Here is a 16,844-nt window from a genome sequence, read left to right on the forward strand (position 1 = left end):
CAGTGGAGTTGTAAAGAAGATCAATTGTTAAATTAGTTAGCAGTTCTGCAGAACAGTGATGTTGTAATAATCCAACTCAGTTCAGTTCTCATCCAATAGTATCAGTGCAGTCAAATGATTTATTTTGAAAGTAATTTACCTTTTTTGACACAGGTGTTGCTGTAACCTGTTTCATCAAACACTTTATTTTGAAGGACTTTTATTTTGATATGGCCTTGACGTGCACCAACTCCGTTTGTATTAAGCGCTCCTGTACGCACGCTTTTGTGAAGGACGCAGCCGTTGCAATTCATGCTGGGTTTCCTTTCCCATTGTATTTTTGTGTATCCAACTTGAGGGTTATAAGGTAAACGAGTTTAATGTCTAGCATTTAGTAATTGTGATGTTGTTTTTGTGTTATACATTGTTTGTTTTGTGTGTGTATCTCTCACAGTGAACGCGAATGGAAACATCATCAGTTTGAGGAGTATTTGACCATCACTGCAGTGGGACAGCACCAGTAGAGCTTGGCCATTCCTCGGTCGAGTCTGCAGTGAAGGACTGGTGTCCATGCGGCCGGTTCTCTAAAGGTATTGACGTTAATCACAATAATCCGCGAACAAGGACTCAATGCGGGGCTCGCGCTGACGGACACACAGCTGAAGCGAATTCAGTTCTCTTACACACACACACACACACACACACACACACACACACACACACACACACACACACACACACACACACACACACACACACACACACACAAACAATAATATGGCAAAACTGTGGAGTATTCAACATAGTATGGAAGTAAAATAGTGCTAAATGTTTTTTAAATAATAAAAGCTTAAAAAATAAACATTTTAATGCATTGTATTTTTAGGGCTTGCATTTTAATGGACTGAAATTCAACATGGTTGTATGTAAGCTGTGAATATTTCAAAACACAATTCAAAACATTTCAAACACATTTTCATTAATAAAAATTCAATAATCCATATTCACCTTTCAGATTTCACTTCCAAAACAGTTTACAAATACAACCTATAATATTCAACTGGCAATTTTTGGTCCATTTTATTTTGCTTTTTCAAATTTGCTTCCACATTCAGTGGTTCAAATTCAGTGGTTTAAATTCAACATTGACATCCAGGAACTGCAGGAAAAGCAGTAGGTTACCGAGCATAATCTCCATCTGCTGTTAATCAACCTCACCAGCAGGGGGTGCAAGCGCGTGTTGACGAAGACCAGAGCAACCGTTAGAGCAGGGGTGCCCAATCCTGCTCCTGGCGATCAACTGTCCAGCACAGTTCATCTCCAACCCTAATCAAACACACCTGCCTTTAATTTTCAAGTGATCCTGACGTGCTCTGAAGACCTTAATTGGTTGCTTCAGGTGTGTTTGATTAGGGTTGGAGATGAACTGTGCAGGACAGTCGATCGCCAGGAGCAGGATTGGGCACCCCTGCGTTAGAGCAAGCCATTCATTCATTTATTCATTCATAAACACTGATTTATAGAAATGTAAAGTGTATTTGTGATTATTGTGAGGGCTGTTTTTATGTTTATTTCAGTGTCTTCACGGCCCCTGTGTAGCCTACATGCATCTTTCTCTACCGTGAACGAGATTATAATGTCATTCCCCAGATGCTGATGTACAGAACAAATCGCCACCTTGGATTTATAAGGTTCTATCTGCATTCTGACAGGTTTGGAGATATTGAGCTTTAAAGTTTTTGCATTCCATTCGACTGTGTAGAAAGAACCTTTTTCTTTTCTAAATAAAAAGTTCCAAAATGTAAACAACTTAAAAAAACATCATCACATAATGTAAAGAAGTGGTCACAGAATAAGAATATGTGAATAACTAAATTTTTACAAAAATGTCAGATAGAACCTTATAATTCCAAGGGGACGAAATGTTACTTTTGAGGTAGACACATTTCTCTTGGTTTTTTAGTTGCCTTAACTTTATATCGCGGCGATTCAGAGGTGGGTAGAGTATCCAAAAACTGTACTCAAGTAAAAGTACAAGTACTTATAGAAATATTTACAAAGTAAAAGTAACAATCTTAATAGTTGAGTAAGAGTAAAAAAGTATCTAATGAGAAAACTACTCAAGTAGCTAGTTACTAGGTACTTCGGATCATAGGCCTATATATGATATATATATATAAAACATGATATTATATAGATAGTTTTTATTTAAATGACTATTATTATCATAATTGGTATCCAATGAGAAAAGTATCCAATGAGAAAACTACTTAAATGACTATTATTATCGTAATTGGTATCCAATGAGTTCTTTAAACACATTTTCAGATGCACCTGAACACATCATCAGTGATGTAACCAGGTGCATCTGAAGATGTTTAAAGAACTCATTGGATACTCATTGGATACTCATTGGATACTCAAGTAGCTAGTTACTTCGGATCGTAGATATATATATATATATATTTATATATATATATATATATATATATATTAGGGCTGTAACGATACAGCAAACCCACGATTCGGTTCGTATCCCGATTTCTGACCCACGATTCGATACAAACCGCGATTCTTGCGAGGAGGGAGGATTTTAAAAGCCAAATAAATAGCTAAAGCTATAACTCTGTTTTCTTGTACCAAACTACTTTTGAAAAACAAACAGAACTATACTCCATTGTGGAGATTATTCGAGCATGTTAAAAATTCATCTGAGGTAACCGAGGCTTACTGTCTGTGCTGTAAACCACAAATAATATATTGCCTGTTCCGCATGACCCGCATCTCAAGCGCAGGAATAACGCTTGCGACAGAGTGAACGCGCCTATATAGAGAAATGCACACTTCCTACGAATTAGCCTAAGCCGCCATTTCTTTATGTTTTGAATTAACGTTAAATCAAGTAAAAGTATTTCAAGCTTTCTAAGTTTCGATTCGTTTATGAGGTGAGCTCCAGTTCACGCGCGCGCCGGTGCCACACACACACACACACACAAGCAAACACCGCGCGCGCTTTGCTCACTTGCTCTGGTGTTTGCTTGTATGTGTGTGTGTGTGTGTGTGTGTGTGTGTGCTCGCGAGCGCGTGTGGGGGAGAGGTGCGATTTTTGAATAATAATCAAATGATACCCAGCGATCTTCGAATATTATTTTTGCTTGAAATTCCCATACCTAATATGTAAAAGACCCCGTCACAGCCCTAGGATCTATTCTGGACGAGAAAGATAAGTCTGGGAAGGGGTGTGTCGATCGCGATCTGCCTTCTCACACCGCGACACAGGTTCGTGGATCTGAGTGTCGCGATTTCGGTTTAATATCGTAAATCGTTACAGCCCTAATATATATATATAAAACATGATATTATCTAGATATTTTTTATTTAAATGAATATTATTATCATAATTAGGCTATCTTTGCCACAAAAACAGAAGAGACAAGCATTATTTCTGCCATCTGTAGCCCGAAAATCATTGCCTGTCCTTTGGTTTGTATAATAGTAGCCTAACTTATACAACTACAGTTGGATTATTAGACAATGTCGAAATATAGTGAATCTGCAGAGTTTTGCATTTAAAGGCATGTAAAGGGAAACATTGACACAGAGAAGAAAGAGTTAAAACTCTTCACGTGCTCGCGCTGACCGCTACTGAACATCTGAACACAAACGACGATCAAATGCACATCGACGGATCTTCTTCTGTCTGTTCTCCAAAATGTAATCAAATGTATATTTCTGCAAGCATGTTTAAACTGGTCAACAGTGTCTAAGGCAGGCAAAGGCATTCGTTTTCAAGTTGAGTTGGCACGCGACTGCGCAATACACACACATTACCGCGGGATGGCGGGTGTTCATTTCATATGTGGACAATGGTAGCTTTTTTTATTGTATTAAGTAAAGTATATGTCCAAAAAAACAGGTAATGTCAAGTAGTGCTATCATATCGTAATAATCTGTTTGGTTGTAAAATGTATTACCTGAATGAAATTAAATCGAATATCGTCCTGTGGAATCATTCATTCACAGACAGTATACGAAGATGTTCAACTAATAAAGATCTTCATCGCTGGCAAATATGATGCATTTGCAGATTTGCTTTCGCTTGACTGTACTGTAGGTCCTCGGCCACTTCATTCAACTTCTTGATGTTCTTAAATCTTCCTGTTACGACTTCACGAATGTGAATTGAAAGCGCTTCAGACGATTCAGTGCGTGCAGGAACTGAACAGATCACAAACTGATTCGCGAACCGATTTAGACAGATCTGACAACTTGTTTGATGAAGTCTTTGAACAGAATCGATTCATTTGTGAATTGAGCATCGCTCCTGCCCAGAAAAAAGATACAGCGCGCTTGGAATAAACTACACATTTAACAACACGTATTGCATTAAAACAAAGTAACGAAAGGAACGTCGCTCAACGTAACACAGTAAAAGTACAGTTTTTTCATTAGAAATGTACTCGAGTAAAAGTAAAAGTACCCACATTTAAATCTACTCTTAAAAGTAACATTTTTCCCCAAAAATACTCAAGTAAATGTAACGAAGTAAATGTACTTAGTTACTACCCACCTCTGTGTGCTGCAGTATTAGGGTTTCCCTCCATAATTCAGGATTGCTGTATATGAAACACTTAACCCTCTGAGCCCGACGGCATCGTCCACGACGCCACGCGACTCCTCCGATAAATATTTATATTATTTGATGAAAGTTTGATTGATTTTCTTACCGTTTTTTGCAGCAGAAAGCTAACGAGCTAGCCGTCACGGGGGTGTCTTTGGTGTCTTTCTAGCCTTTACAGAAGGTTTTCTATCCAGCCTGGAACTTGTGCTTCCTTTCAGAGTGTTTCAGCAATAAATCCAAACGCTTATATCCAAGTTTTATCCACTTGATGTCCATAATTTATACATTTTCTGTCATTTTTGCCGCTAGCTCGATGCTAGCTGCCATTTTGGATATCACGTGATGCTTTGCGTGAGGTTGTTGACCAATGACAGGCTGATCCGTCGTCCACGTTGGTGCGTCATTACGCATGAACCAAGGCTGATATGGAGAGAGAGAGAGAGAGACGCACGGCACAGTGGTTTCGACGGGAGAGAGAGAGAGACGCACAGAGAGACGCAAGTTTTGAATAATAAACGGAGAATAATGGATCGTCAGAGATTGAGAAACATGGATCTAAATCAAGCGCTGGCCTTTTTTGATGCCATGGAGGATGATGGATTTTCTGGAGAAGAGAGCTTTTTGACTGATGAGGAACTAGATTATCAGAATGGTCTAGACCCTGCTGAAGAGTAAGTTCCATTTATTTATTTACTGTAAAAGTATATAAAAAAACGAATATGATAAAATATAAATTTTCTAAATATGTAAAAATAAGTTCTGTAAAAGTAGTATTTTGTTTTTCTATGTTTGTTACAGAGTAGTAAGAGTTGTGGATTACACTTTGTCTCTCAGCCATTGAGTTTACCTAGAGATACAAACAAAGGATAGTGGGGGGTTGGTCACACCTTTTGGCTGGGGAGAGAGTGCTCATATTATAGCTGTGATAGGTTTGGGGGTACAGTAGCAATCTCAGCCATTGTTATCTTATGTGAGGAATCAAATACAAAAACACTAATTGATCTGATATGTATGATCTAATATTTTGCTTTATTTGTTTTACAGTCATGATATCAAACATCAGATCAAACTGAAGCAAGCAAGAAGGCCTCCTATGGTAGAAGGCAATGTGTGAACTGCAAGCAGACAAAGCAGGTCAAACAGGCCACCCCCTGGAAATGCAAAGCATGTGATGTGGCCCTCTGTGTGATTCCTGATAGAAACTGTTTTGAGGCTTGGCATCAGTGAATTTCATGAGGCTCAAAACGCCTGGACTTCTTTTGTAAAAATGTAAATAGTTTTGGTTCTGTTCAAGTTATAATGTTTATTCCTGTGCTCCAGGACTCCAAAGACATGAACAAACTGTTTTCCAGAGGAAATTTGATTAGCTTTTATTTATTTGTGTGTGATTTCAATAAATGTTTGAGTGATTCAATTTCCGTTTTATTTTTTCATTTGTCTTTGTGGTCCCATAACTTATTTTACATTCAGGTGACATCAATGCAACACAAATATGCTGAAAGTTCAATTTGTCCTGAAAAAAAAGAGGTGTGTCAATTGTCTGTGCACAAAAGGGTTGATGTTTTACAAGCTTTTTTAGTAAATGACACCAGACGGAAAATTAATTTTAAAAAGAACCTTAGGTCTCAGAGGGTTAATGGACTAATACAGTGATATAAAAGACCAAACTCGCACCTTATTGAGAAGGCTGTACTATATGGCTACAGGCAAGCAGATGGACTCAGAATATGAACTTAACGCACAAAGTTTCACGCTAAGCGTTTCCCAATGATATACTGGCTGTAAAGTTGGCTTGACGTTGGACATTCGCACATTTAGGGACTGTTTCTAAAGTTACATATGACATATGTATACACGTTTCTAACTTATAGTAATATATAGATATAACAGAGTCTGTTATATCCTACGTGAACGAAAACAAATGGGAGAAAATCAAAAGTGTAGCTATATCCATGCATTCATTCTTAAAGGGACAGCATTCTCATAAACTGTTGCCATCCGTTTAAATAAAAAAAAACAATCACTGCTTTTGACTAATCACTTTTTTATCTTTAATATGAATCAATTTATATTCAATTCATACAGTGAACACTATACACTTTTATTTTTAATTAAATTCCGGTAGTATTTTTCTTCTAGGCCTACATGTTAAATAAACCTATGCTACTGTACCTGAAAAACAAAGTTTATTTAAAGGAGAACTCCGGTCAATTTTAACATTGAGCTCATTTTTTTTTGTAAATTTGGAGTGCTGTCAATACAGAGAACAACGACAAAAACCGGTGTTGCCTACACTGTGTTATCCTCTTTTTAAAATTTGCACCCTGTTGACTTCAATCGGGCACGTTGTTTTAAACCTGCTTTTATTTCTCTTATCATTCTTAATGTTTCATTACAAGTGCCCAGCCATGTTAGATGATAACTTCAGAGTGAACACGGTGAATCTGACTGCAGTAGATGTGAAAGATATGAATAAAAATGATGTTATATCAGCCAGCGCACAGACCTGTATTTACATCCTGTTTTCGGCCGAAGTCCAAAGTAGTCGATTGTCGAGTTCACGCGCGTGATCATAGGTAACTAAACCTATGCGCGTGAACTCGACAATCGACTACTTTGGACTTGGGTGCAAATTTTAAAAGAGGATAACACGGTGTAGGCAACACCGATTTTTGTCGTTGTTCTCTGTATTGACAGCACTCCAAATTTACAAAAAAATGAGCACAATGTTAAAATTGACCGGAGTTCTCCTTTAATGTGTATTTTTTTCTATAGAGGGTTTTCACCAACGTCACGTTCTGGGTAGTAACCGGATGCACGGCCATTATGGAGGCGCTCGGATGTAAACAACAGCATGGATTACCCTGTTTATGTACTACTGAACACATTGGTACACTAATAAACCACGGAAAAAAACACGTGGAAGCTGCAAAATCCTATAGAGAAGGACTTGGTAAGCAGGAGAGAGCGTGAAATTTTGACAAACTGAAGTTAATATGTGGTAAAGATCCGAACGAGCTAGTGTTAGCTACTCTAGCCCTTACTGCAATTCTTCCTTCTATTGCTTATCCCGACATACGTTCAGATGTGTTCACATGTGGCGGATGCTGTAACGTTACCTAACTCAACCACAAACACTTCTTTCATCAGTTTTTTGCACTCTTCTCTTTAACTTTTGACAGTCTATAGAACTCAAAATGTTTTTTCCCTGCAATGGGGTTGACATGAATTTGCACATGGTTGTCTTTATTAGTTTTGTATTAGTAGTAGTAGTTAAGCCATAATTATTGGCTTATTCTGGTCAATAAACCTAAATATCACTCAAGTGCCATAATTCATGAGGATATAACTTTCCCTTTAGAACACAGGGTCAAATTGTCCACTACATTATTGAGCAATTTATAACTGTAAAACCAACACTAATTAAACATAGTTTCTAGCCTCATATTGTTCAGTTAACTTAAAAGATGGAGAATCACTGAAGTACATTGCTACACAAAAGTAATATATGGTTTGCGAAGTTGTAAATGATGGCTAAAACACGTTTACTGTACATTCAGGTAATCATTAATGACTAGCTTATTTATCGCATGAATGTGGATCCTTCAATGGCTAACATGTCCTTACTACATGTTAAGTTCATGCTTATGTAACGGAGTGTAAAATGTTAAATTACTGCATAAATGGGGACCGCGCCCTCTGTCTGATGCGTGATGGCGTTTAGTGTATGGAATAGGGACCGCCCACAGCAGAGATCACGAGACATGCTGTGGGCAAGTTGCACATTTCCAGCAGTCCAGAATTATCAGTTAAAAGTGTCCAAAACACACAAATAACCACTTTATTGTGGATTTATCCTACAATTAACTTGTTAGACAACTTTTGATATGTGTTTGGCGTCGAGTGTGTTATTTTATATAGAGTTATTTTGACTTTGTATTACGAGGCATAATTGTAATTAATTTGTGCATTGTTTTATGTAGAACTGATCTATTCTCTGTGAACTGGATCCCTTATTTCCATATTTTGTTTCCTCTGTGCAGGTAATGTGTATAAAATATGTTGTTATAATGTGTTTTATGGATTATTTTTTTTATTCATGTAGAATTCTGCATATTCACCACTAGGTGGGGATGTTTCCCTTTATATTGAATTTAATTTAATTGTTCTGTTTTTCATTGAGTTGATATGTTATTAATTCACTGAAAAAGTGTTATAATTGTCAATCTGCAAAATTGTACTCAGTATACGATCACAACACAAAAAGATTACATTAATTTAAAAAAGATTATTGTTTTAAATAAACAGCAGAGATAACGAGACATGCTGTGGAACTGATTTATTCTCTGTGAACTGGACCCTTATTTCCATATTTTGTTTCCTCATTGTGCAGCTCCACTTTGCAGAAAGACCGCCCAGGCAAGACCGTCACACTTAACTAATGCACAATTGTGAACAAGTTAATAATTAATTACTAGTGTATTCTTAACCAATGCATAATTCTGGACCCTTAACATAGTGTCGCACCGCATCCAGTGTAGACCACATCACAGATCATAATGGGTTCTACTGTCCTTAGTCGCTCGTGTCGCACCGCATCCAGTGTAGACCACATCACAGATCATAATGGGTTCTACTGTCCTTAGTCATCGTGTCGCGCCGCATCCAGTGTAGACCACATCACAGATTATAATGGGTTCTACTGTCCTTAGTCGCTCGTGTCGCACCGCATCCAGTGTAGACCACATCACAGATCATAATGGGTTCTACTGTCCTTAGTCGCTCGTGTCGCACCGCATCCAGTGTAGACCACATCACAGATTATAATGGGTTCTACTGTCCTTAGTCATCGTGTTGCACCGCATCCAGTGTAGACCACATCACAGATCATAATGGGTTCTACTGTCCTTAGTCGCTCGTGTCGCACCGCATCCAGTGTAGACCACATCACAGATTATAATGGGTTCTACTGTCCTTAGTCATCGTGTCGCACCGCATCCAGTGTAGACCACATCACAGATTATAATGGGTTCTACTGTCCTTAGTCGCTCGTGTCGCACCGCATCCAGTGTAGACCACATCACAGATTATAATGGGTTCTACTGTCCTTAGTCGCTCGTGTCGCACCGCATCCAGTGTAGACCACATCACAGATCATAATGGGTTCTACTGTCCTTAGTCGCTCGTGTCGCACCGCATCCAGTGTAGACCACATCACAGATCATAATGGGTTCTACTGTCCTTAGTCACTCGTGTCGCACCGCATCCAGTGTAGACCACATCACAGATCATAATGGGTTCTACTGTCCTTAGTCGCTCGTGTCGCACCGCATCCAGTGTAGACCACATCACAGATCATAATGGGTTCTACTGTCCTTAGTCGCTCGTGTCGCACCGCATCCAGTGTAGACCACATCACAGATCATAATGGGTTCTACTGTCTTTAGTCATCGTGTCGCACCGCATCCAGTGTAGACCACATCACAGATTATAATGGGTTCTACTGTCCTTAGTCGCTCGTGTCGCACCGCATCCAGTGTAGACCACATCACAGATTATAATGGATTCTACTGTCCTTAGTCGCTCGTGTCGCACCGCATCCAGTGTAGACCACATCACAGATCATAATGGGTTCTACTGTCCTTAGTCGCTCGTGTCGCACCGCATCCAGTGTAGACCACATCACAGATCATAATGGGTTCTACTGTCCTTAGTCACTCGTGTCGCACCGCATCCAGTGTAGACCACATCACAGATCATAATGGTTTCTACTGTCCTTAGTCGCTCGTATCGCACCGCATCCAGTGTAGACCACATCACAGATCATAATGGGTTCTACTGTCCTTAGTCGCTCGTGTCGCACCGCATCCAGTGTAGACCACATCACAGATCATAATGGGTTCTACTGTCCTTAGTCATCGTGTCGCGCCGCATCCAGTGTAGTCCACATCACAGATTATAATGGGTTCTACTGTCCTTAGTCGCTCGTGTCGCACCGCATCCAGTGTAGACCACATCACAGATCATAATGGGTTCTACTGTCCTTAGTCATCGTGTCGCGCCGCATCCAGTGTAGACCACATCACAGATTATAATGGGTTCTACTGTCCTTAGTCGCTCGTGTCGCACCGCATCCAGTGTAGACCACATCACAGATCATAATGGGTTCTACTGTCTTTAGTCATCGTGTCGCACCGCATCCAGTGTAGACCACATCACAGATTATAATGGGTTCTACTGTCCTTAGTCGCTCGTGTCGCACCGCATCCAGTGTAGACCACATCACAGATCATAATGTGTTCTACTGTCCTTAGTCATCGTGTCGCACCGCATCCAGTGTAGACCACATCACAGATCATAATGGGTTCTACTTTCCTTAGTCGCTCGTGTCTCACCACATCCAGTGTAGACCACATCACAGATCATAATGGGTTCTACTTTCCTTAGTCGCTCGTGTCGCACCACATCCAGTGTAGACCACATCACAGATTATAATGGGTTCTACTGTCCTTAGTCGCTCGTGTCTCACCGCATCCAGTGTAGACCACATCACAGATCATAATGGGTTCTACTGTCTTTAGTCATCGTGTCGCACCGCATCCAGTGTAGACCACATCACAGATCATAATGGGTTCTACTGTCCTTAGTCGCTCGTGTCGCACCGCATCCAGTGTAGACCACATCACAGATTATAATGGGTTCTACTGTCCTTAGTCATCGTGTCGCGCCGCATCCAGTGTAGACCACATCACAGATCATAATGGGTTCTACTGTCCTTAGTCATCGTGTCGCACCGCATCCAGTGTAGACCACATCACAGATCATAATGGGTTCTACTGTCCTTAGTCATCGTGTCGCACCGCATCCAGTGTAGACCACACCACAGATCATAATGGGTTCTACTGTCCTTAGTCATCGTGTCGCGCCGCATCCAGTGTAGACCACATCACAGATCATAATGGGTTCTACTGTCCTTAGTCGCTCGTGTCGCACCGCATCCAGTGTTGACCACATCACAGATCATAATGGGTTCTACTGTCCTTAGTCGCTCGTGTCGCACCGCATCCAGTGTAGACCACATCACAGATCATAATGGGTTCTACTGTCCTTAGTCGCTCGTGTCGCACCGCATCCAGTGTAGACCACACCACAGATTATAATGTGTTCTACTGTCCTTAGTCGCTCGTGTCGCACTGCATCCAGTGTAGACCACATCACAGATTATAATGGGTTCTACTGTCCTTAGTCGCTCGTGTCGCACCGCATCCAGTGTAGACCACATCACAGATCATAATGGGTTCTACTGTCCTTAGTCATCATGTCGCACCGCATCCAGTGTAGACCACATCACAGATCATAATGGGTTCTACTGTCCTTAGTCATCATGTCGCACCGCATCCAGTGTAGACCACATCACAGATTATAATGGGTTCTACTGTCCTTAGTCGCTCGTGTCGCACCGCATCCAGTGTAGACCACATCACAGATCATAATGGGTTCTACTGTCCTTAGTCGCTCGTGTCGCACCGCATCCAGTGTAGACCACATCACAGATCATAATGGGTTCTACTGTCCTTAGTCATCATGTCGCACCGCATCCAGTGTAGACCACATCACAGATCATAATGGGTTCTACTGTCCTTAGTCGCTCGTGTCGCACCGCATCCAGTGTAGACCACATCACAGATCATAATGGGTTCTACTGTCCTTAGTCGCTCGTGTCTCACCGCATCCAGTGTAGACCACATCACAGATCATAATGGGTTCTACTGTCCTTAGTCGCTCGTGTCGCACCGCATCCAGTGTAGACCACATCACAGATTATAATGGGTTCTACTGTCCTTAGTCGCTCGTGTCGCACCGCATCCAGTGTAGACCACATCACAGATCATAATGGGTTCTACTGTCCTTAGTCGCTCGTGTCGCACCGCATCCAGTGTAGACCACATCACAGATCATAATGGGTTCTACTGTCCTTAGTCACTCGTGTCGCACCGCATCCAGTGTAGACCACATCACAGATCATAATGGGTTCTACTGTCCTTAGTCGCTCGTGTCGCACCGCATCCAGTGTAGACCACATCACAGATCATAATGGGTTCTACTGTCCTTAGTCATCGTGTCGCACCGCATCCAGTGTAGACCACATCACAGATCATAATGTGTTCTACTGTCCTTAGTCGCTCGTGTCGCACCGCATCCAGTGTAGACCACATCACAGATTATAATGGGTTCTACTGTCCTTAGTCATCGTGTCGCACCGCATCCAGTGTAGACCACATCACAGATCATAATGGGTTCTACTGTCCTCAGTCGCTCGTGTCGCACAGCATCCAGTGTAGACCACATCACAGATTATAATGGGTTCTACTGTCCTTAGTCGCTCGTGTCGCACAGCATCCAGTGTAGACCACATCACAGATTATAATGGGTTCTACTGTCCTTAGTCATCGTGTCGCACCGCATCCAGTGTAGACCACATCACAGATTATAATGGGTTCTACTGTCCTCAGTCGCTTGTGTCGCACCGCATCCAGTGTAGACCACATCACAGATCATAATGGGTTCTACTGTCCTCAGTCGCTTGTGTCGCACCGCATCCAGTGTAGACCACATCACAGATCATAATGGGTTCTACTGTCCTTAGTCGCTCGTGTCGCACCGCATCCAGTGTAGACCACATCACAGATCATAATGGGTTCTACTGTCCTCAGTCGCTTGTGTCGCACCGCATCCAGTGTAGACCACATCACAGATCATAATGTGTTCTACTGTCCTCAGTCGCTTGTGTCGCACCGCATCCAGTGTAGACCACATCACAGATCATAATGGGTTCTACTGTCCTTAGTCGCTCGTGTCGCACCGCATCCAGTGTAGACCACATCACAGATTATAATGGGTTCTACTGTCCTTAGTCATCGTGTCGCACCGCATCCAGTGTAGACCACATCACAGATCATAATGGGTTCTACTGTCCTTAGTCGCTCGTGTCGCACCGCATCCAGTGTAGACCACATCACAGATTATAATGGGTTCTACTGTCTTTAGTCGCTCGTGTCGCACCGCATCCAGTGTAGACCACATCACAGATCATAATGGGTTCTACTGTCCTTAGTCGCTCGTGTCGCACCGCATCCAGTGTAGACCACATCACAGATCATAATGGGTTCTACTGTCCTTAGTCATCGTGTCGCGCCGCATCCAGTGTAGACCACATCACAGATTATAATGGGTTCTACTGTCCTTAGTCGCTCGTGTCGCACCGCATCCAGTGTAGACCACATCACAGATCATAATGGGTTCTACTGTCCTTAGTCGCTCGTGTCGCACCGCATCCAGTGTAGACCACATCACAGATCATAATGGGTTCTACTGTCCTTAGTCGCTCGTGTCGCACCGCATCCAGTGTAGACCACATCACAGATCATAATGGGTTCTACTGTCCTTAGTCGCTCGTGTCGCACCGCATCCAGTGTAGACCACATCACAGATTATAATGTGTTCTACTGTCCTCAGTCGCTTGTGTCGCACCGCATCCAGTGTAGACCACATCACAGATCATAATGGGTTCTACTGTCCTTAGTCATCGTGTCGCCAGATATCCTGTGCAAATCATCACATGATCAACTCTAAAAATCTTCTGTCATGTTCTCTTTCTCCTTCTACAGGAAGAACATGAAGACACTCAGTGAGTTTTTCAGCTTGTTTTCTCAGTGACTTACATTGTAGGAAGTCGTTCCTGGTTCTGGGAACAATGTTGGTGAAATTGACTGGAAATCAACAGACATGAAGAGTGTGATTATCATGTCGAGAGAAAATGATCCCTGCATCCGTTCCTCACATATTTATAACATGATCTGAGATGATGGAGGGTGATTCGAGACTTCACCTCTGTCTGAGATCTTCTCCTCTTTGCAGAAATCCTCCAGTTTGTCTCTCAGCTGACGGACAGATTCTCTCACGCCATCAAAAGTGGAGAGAGAACTGAAGGGATTGTCATTTACGTCTGTAGAGTCAGGAGGAGCTGAGAGAGACTGGAAACTCTGCAGAAAACAGGAATCCAGGTAATCACCTCCACACTTCAGCAATAACCTGCACTACTGCCATATCTGGTGTGTGTGTGTGTGTGTGTGTGTGTGTCCAGGCGCAGGTCCTTCATCAGATCTGGAGTGTGTGTGTGTGTGTGTCCAGCCGCAGGTCCTTCATCAGATCTGGAGTGTGTGTGTGTGTGTGTATGTGTCCAGGCGCAGGTCCTTCATCAGATCTGGAGTGTGTGTGTGTGTGTGTGCAGGCGCATGTCCTTCATCAGATCTGGAGTGTGTGTGTGTCCAGGCGCAGGTCCTTCATCAGATCTGGAGTGTGTGTGTGTGTGTGTGTGTGTTTGTGTCCAGTCGCAGGTCCTTCATCAGATATGGAGTGTGTGTGTGTGTGTGTGTGTGTGTGTGTGTGTCCAGGCGCAGGTCCTTCATCAGATCTGGAGTGTGTGTGTGTGTGTGTGTGTGCAGGTGCAGGTCCTTCATCAGATCTGGAGTGTGTGTGTGTGTGTGTGTGTCCAGGCACAGGTCCTTCATCAGATCTGGAGTGTGTGTGTGTGTGTGTGCAGGGGCAGGTCCTTCATCAGATCTGGAGTGTGTGTGTGTGTGTGTGTCCAGGCGCATGTCCTTCATCAGATCTGGAGTGTGTGTGTGTGTGTGTGCAGGCGCAGGTCCTTCATCAGATCTGGAGTGTGTGTGTGTGTGTGTGTGTGTGTGTGTCCAGGCGCAGGTCCTTCATCAGATCTGGAGTGTGTGTGTGTGTGTGTGTGTCCAGGCACAGGTCCTTCATCAGATCTGGAGTGTGTGTGTGTGTGTGTGCAGGCGCAGGTCCTTCATCAGATCTGGAGTGTGTGTGTGTGTGTGTGTGTGTGTGTTTGTGTGTGTGTCCAGGCGCAGGTCCTTCATCAGATCTGGAGTGTGTGTGTGTGTGTGTGTGTGTCCAGGCGCAGGTCCTTCATCAGATCTGGAGTGTGTGTGTGTGTGTGTGTGTGTGTGTGTGTGCAGGCGCAGGTCCTTCATCAGATCTGGAGTGTGTGTGTGTGTGTGTCCAGGCGCAGGTCCTTCATCAGATCTGGAGTGTGTGTGTGTGTGTGTGTGCAGGCGCAGGTCCTTCATCAAATCTGGAGTGTGTGTGTGTGTGTGTGTGTCCAGGCGCAGGTCCTTCATCAGATCTGGAGTGTGTGTGTGTGTGTGTGTGCAGGCGCAGGTCCTTCATCAGATCTGGAGTGTGTGTGTGTGTGTGTGTGTCCAGCCGCAGGTCCTTCATCAGATCTGGAGTGTGTGTGTGTGTGTGTGCAGGCGCAGGTCCTTCATCAGATCTGGAGTGTGTGTGTGTGTGTATGTGTCCAGCCGCAGGTCCTTCATCAGATCTGGAGTGTGTGTGTGTGTGTCCAGGCGCAGGTCCTTCATCAGATCTGGAGTGTGTGTGTGTGTGTGTGTCCAGGCGCAGGTCCTTCATCAGATCTGGAGTGTGTGTGTGTGTGTCCAGCCGCAGGTCCTTCATCAGATCTGGAGTGTGTGTGTCCAGGCGCAGTTCCTTCATCAGATCTGGAGTGTGTGTGTGTCCAGGCGCAGGTCCTTCATCAGATCTGGAGTGTGTGTGTGTGTGTGTGTGTGTGTGTGTGTGTGTTTGTGTCCAGTCGCAGGTCCCTCATCAGATCTGGAGTGTGTGTGTGTGTGTGCAGGCGCAGGTCCTTCATCAGATCTGGAGTGTGTGTGTGTGTGTGTGTGTGTGTGTGTGCAGGCGCAGGTCCTTCATCAGATCTGGAGTGTGTGTGTGTGTCCAGGCGCAGGTCCTTCATCAGATCTGGAGTGTGTGTGTGTGTGCAGGCGCAGGTTTATCAGATCTGGAGTGTGTGTATGTGTGCAGGCGCAGGTCCTTCATCAGATCTGGAGTGTGTGTGTGTGTGTGTGTGTGTGTGTATGTGTGTGTGTGTGCAGGCGCAGGTCCTTCATCAGATCTGGAGTGTGTGTGTGTGTGTGTGTGTCCAGGCGCAGGTCCTTCATCAGATCTGGAGTGTGTGTGTGTGTGCAGGCGCAGGTCCTTCATCAGATCTGGAGTGTGTGTGTGTGTGTGTGTGTGTGTGTGAGTGTGTCCAGGTGCAGGTCCTTCATCAGATCTGGAGTGTGTGTTTGTGTGTGTGTGTGTCCAGGTGCAGGTCCTTCATCAGATCTGGAGTGTGTGTGTGTGTGTGTGTGTGTGTCCAGGC

At 43.2% G+C, this 16,844-nt stretch overlaps 1 long non-coding RNA gene across 1 annotated transcript; it reads left to right on the forward strand.

Moving 5' to 3' along the window:
• Positions 1 to 232: 232 nt before the first annotated feature.
• On the forward strand, positions 233 to 14,658 carry LOC306994268. The gene is made up of 3 exons (XR_013796650.1): positions 233 to 346; positions 434 to 569; positions 14,519 to 14,658. It is a non-coding gene; the product is annotated as an uncharacterized lncRNA (long non-coding RNA).
• Positions 14,659 to 16,844: the final 2,186 nt, after the last annotated feature.

The sequence above is a fragment of the Phoxinus phoxinus genome (assembly GCF_949152265.1).
Source record: "Phoxinus phoxinus genome assembly, contig: scaffold_61, whole genome shotgun sequence".
Lineage (NCBI taxonomy): Eukaryota > Metazoa > Chordata > Actinopteri > Cypriniformes > Leuciscidae > Phoxinus > Phoxinus phoxinus.